Source organism: Grammomys surdaster, unplaced genomic scaffold (assembly GCF_004785775.1).
Source record: "Grammomys surdaster isolate TR1022 unplaced genomic scaffold, NIH_TR_1.0 62, whole genome shotgun sequence".
NCBI classification, from domain to species: domain Eukaryota; kingdom Metazoa; phylum Chordata; class Mammalia; order Rodentia; family Muridae; genus Grammomys; species Grammomys surdaster.
The window spans coordinates 31,229,136-31,233,889 of NW_021604564.1; the positions used below are offsets into that span (position 1 = coordinate 31,229,136).

General features: G+C 37.1%; 1 pseudogene across 1 annotated transcript; it reads right to left on the reverse strand.

Annotated features, from left to right (window-relative positions):
* Window positions 1–368: 368 nt before the first annotated feature.
* Window positions 369–3,709, reverse strand: LOC114619191 (annotated as a pseudogene). The gene is made up of 2 exons (XR_003711082.1): window positions 3,322–3,709; window positions 369–557 (listed from the first exon to the last, which is right to left on the reverse strand). The product of XR_003711082.1 is annotated as an enhancer of rudimentary homolog pseudogene (transcript).
* Window positions 3,710–4,754: the final 1,045 nt, after the last annotated feature.

Consider the following 4,754-nt stretch of genomic DNA (forward strand, 5'->3'; position numbering starts at 1 on the left):
CACCCTACTCCTGCCCCTTATATCAAATGAAGTCTTGGGTTTTGTTGAAGTCTGGAATTCTTCTTCTTTTTCCTTTTCTTTACTCAGTCTCCGCATTCCACCCCCACATGTCAGCTCCACATATAAAACTACTGACAACCTACTGTAGAAATCAAAGAAATAAAATAGCCTTCAAATTGCCCTAATCTACAGTTTCTTTACTTACTTCATTCCTTGCAGACAAACAATAGACAAAGAACACTAAATTTAATGATAGTAGACCTAAATACAAAGAATAGGTATCAGAAAAAATAAAACAGAAGTGGAAAAAGATGTGATATAAAAACTCTTCTACTATGCAACCAGTAAAGAAATATCTAAACTTTAAAAACAGTTTAAAGTGATTCTTTTACAATGATTTGTTTTAAATTTTATTGGCAGGTGACAAAAAAAAAAGTCAAGGACAAATATTCTCAAAGCTCATGTGAAGAGAAGTTATTCACAGGTTAGGGGCAGCCTTCCATGGAAAATGGCTCATAGCTACTGCTTGCTCCTGCCGCTTTGATCAGAAATGTTCCCTGTGGGTCAATAAAACAAAAGATATATATAAATATATATAGTGATAGGAAATCATTATGATATATATATTTATATATTACCATCAAATATATCAAAACAAAATATATATTTACAAATTTGTTCCACATTATATTTCAAAATTCTCCTGGGTCTTTTAAGATTTTCTAAATTATTTCATTATTTGTTTTCATAAGATACTGCTTGCTTATATAATCCTATTCTAAACTAAATCTTGTTGCACATGCAAATGACAGAAATAGCTATCAACCCCAGAGGTGGTTTTCTTCTTTTGTACTGTTATATTGTTGAACCTATTGTGTGTGTGTGTTTAACTGTATGGTCACGTGTATTCAGACACATGTTGTAGGCTACATACACTGTATGGTGATCCTCTTCAGGTGCTATCCACCATGGGTTTGATACAATCTCTCCTTGGCCTGTAGCTTGTGAAACTAGTGACCTCCTAGGAGACTTTTGGGGTTTTATGTATGTATCTATATCATTGGCATTTTTATAAGAGTTCCAGAGACTGAAGTCAAGCACTTTGCTGGTTGTGCCCTTTTTAATTCTTAGTACAGTCTGATCAGTTTCTCTTTAAGTAGGCCATTCTTATTGTCCCCCACCAGTGCGATCTTTCACTTTGTTTATATGGAATTTGAAGATGGAGATAAGGATAAAGTATTACCTGACTGACACTCACCTAGTAGCTGTTGGAGTGCTGTGCCTTAGTTATGAGTCCTACCTAGTGCTGCCTGTTTACTTAGCCCTTAGTACAAAATAATTTTGTATACAACACTTAAAAAATATAGGAGAAAGTACTGAATTTTAAGTATTATTCTTGCTTTAAAGGATACTGTTTGTGTAAGTTAAAGGGATAGCTATGTAACTTAGCTGGTAGAGAGACTAGCATGCACAAAGCCCTGGATTTAAGCCTGAGTATTACATAAACCAGGATTGAGTGTCAGCCTCTAATCTCAGCACTTGGGAGGTAATGATAAGAGAACAGGAATTCAAGGTCCTTACCAGCTACAAAGCAACTCTGAGACAAGCCTGGGCAACATAAGATCCTGTCTTGAAGCATCTTAATTTGGGGTCAATGAGAGTTAAGACTCTTGCTACTAAGCCTGAACACCCAGGGTTAATCCCTGGAGTCTTACAAAGTGGTTGGAAGAACGGACCCCTGAAAAGTTTCTCTGTACCACACAAGCCCACCATAGGATGCAGGTGTCTACACCCCCATGCACAAACACAAGTTAAGATGAAATGTAACAGAAAGTAAAAATACCAAATGCTTCACAAATAAAGGTGACATGTGTATGTATATGTTAGTTAGATTTCAGAATTACATCAGTGGAAACAAACCAAATGATACACAGAAACCAAAGCAAGTCACTAAAAGCCTTTGTTCAGAATTCCACAGCATAATTTATATACTGAAGAATCTTAGCATCAAACGCTGTATCTAGATTTAAAATTATCCTGTTGACACCAATACTCACAAACAGAAAAACAACTATTTGCCTAATTATAAAGTATTTACAAAGAGTGGATGATTACAATAAATGAATGATGAGACACAGACGTAAAATATGAAGAATTTGTCTTCATCTGTGTTATTGGAGATATGATTTGGACAATTCACATGTTCTTCGAGACTCACTTTTGTCTGCGGAATGGGGGCTCACAGGAGTAACAACCTGTCACAGTTGCTGCAGCTACCACAGATGATCAATCATTAGAAAGTTCTCTGTATGTTTTTTAGCTAATTTAATTTAATTTAATTAGCAACAGAGAGGTCATATTCTGACGTGCTTAACATCCATATTCTTTTGCATGCTCACTTAGATATAGGACAGAGAAGTCATTCACTAATCAGAAGGTTATTATAAAATCTTGTTTATGATTCCAAAAAGGCAAATGTTAATCAGTCCATTAAAAATGGCACAAAGTGAGAAGTGCACATTCTGATCTCAGAATGTGTGGAATAAAGGGAATGCTGGGTTAGCTCCATGCCCAGGAGTAATCATGAAAATTAAACTCACAAACATCTATTGGCCACATTTTATCTGTATGTATGTAAATACATAAAAATATACTTATTAGATTGAATATGTACTTATTAAGATACAATTAAAGTAAAACATAAAACTCAAGTTGTATTTTATGAGCTGAATATGAAAGCTACTTCCCCTCCGCTCATAGTTGCTAGTGATGTTTGAGAAGAGAGACCTGTGAGGTGAGCGTGGGTCACCGCTTTCATGACTTTTAACGTTACTCCTTGAGCATCTCCAAACCCTGTCTGAACTTTTTTGCTTCCTGAGCGATATGAAGTGGAAGGTCTCAGTGTCTTGTTCCTGATGGCTTCTTGTTCTGCCTCACCAGGAGCCTAAATACAGAACCAACTCACCAGGAGCAGATCTCTTTAAAATTTGATGCCTAAATGAATCCTTCCTGTTCCAAGCAACCTCACCCCCAGCCGTTTTAAACTCTAACTAAAAAAACTTTAGAGTTAACTGGGAGGTAGCACATCAATGTCATCACGTTCTTGCTACCTTGATCAGTTCTCAATAGTGAATGTATTAAAAAGCAGGTATGTATCATTTCCGTTTATAGCATCATAAAAAAATGCTAAAACGAAAACCAATAAGGAGGCAAGTGGAGTTTTCAGAGCGAAGAAGCTCACATTTCACCTAACACATAAAATGCAAATGCGGATGAAAGAGGCTCTGAGTGAAAGCAACCACCACTGCAACACACACTCACCTGCGGTCCAGGACAGCCCCAGAAACTTCTAGAAGATCACTCGGACGCATCTAGTTGTGCCTGCTGACTGAGAAGCATGTAGATCCTCTCTTTGATCCACTCTCGGCCATAAGGCTTGTATGTCTGCGTTTCTTCGCTGAACACCAGGCAGCTGAGGTCTACCAGACGGTCGATAAACTCAAACAGCTGACTGACGCCATAGGTGATGAACTGGCTGAAGGGGTTCAACCTCTTCAGGTGCTCTTCGTACATCTTACAGATGCCTTCCATGCATTCGTTCACGGACTCGAATTCGGCATAGGTGCGGCCTTCTGGCCTCTGCGTTGGCTGCAACAGCAACTTGATGGGAGTCATTGCCGCAGGAGCCCGTCTGCAGCCCAGTCTAAACCGAACTGTGCATGCACTCGGTGGCAACGCCTCTAACAGCAAGTCTCGCGAGAACTCGTGGAGTGGCTAGGCACATGTCCTGTTTCTGGATGGTTCGAGGCTCGAGGCTCAATATTGGACACAGTGTGTCTCATTGTTAAGGGTTCCATATGCAGAAACACAACTGATTGATCCAACTGTGTGCTTCGAGTTCTTGAGAGACATCTCTGTAAGGAAACATCGGCTTAATATGCATGGTTTTATTAAATAACCTTTGACAATATATTTTGGTCAGAAGTTATTTAAAGGCATAGTTGCCAAATGAAAATAGATAAGAAAAGCCCTCATATGCACACTCCTCGTTGCCACCTATACTAGCAACATGAATTTATTCAACCTTATTTGCAGTCTTCATTAACTTCACCTAATTGTTAATATTGTCTTATAAATATTTGTATGATTTCTCTTAAGACTGTACATGTACACCTCATTTCAAAGTATGCGTTAATTCACTATTCTGTGCAAAGAATGTGGGTTTGTCTTTAATACAGGGTAAGTCACAAATTTCACCCTTTTACTTTTTCTTGAAGATTTAATAAGAAGAATAAATTAGAAAACTCTCAAGTGATAACAAAAGAAAGCTATTTTTATGCTCTGTAGATTTTGAGAACATTGTGTATTGTTAAATTGTTCCGTAAAAGGAGGCAATATCTACTAACTACATCTATTGAAGGAATGTTTTAATTTATAATAAAATACAGAACCGGGGCAAATATGAATCTATCAATTAATATCACCTTAAAACCACTTTAAAAAGAGAGTGCCATCGTTTCAAACACATGTTTTCTAAAATTGGCTGAAATGAATGCATAAGCACCATCAATGGGTCCTTTAACAAAGAGAAGCAGATCTTATTAGTGACAAACCATAGCAAGGAAAAGGGACAAAGAGATAGTGATGTTTTATGCAGCGCTTTTATTTTTATAAGACAAGTAATTATATAAATGGATTTTTCAATACTTAAGTTAAACAGGTGTATATACGGAGATGGTTTAAATATTTTTCTT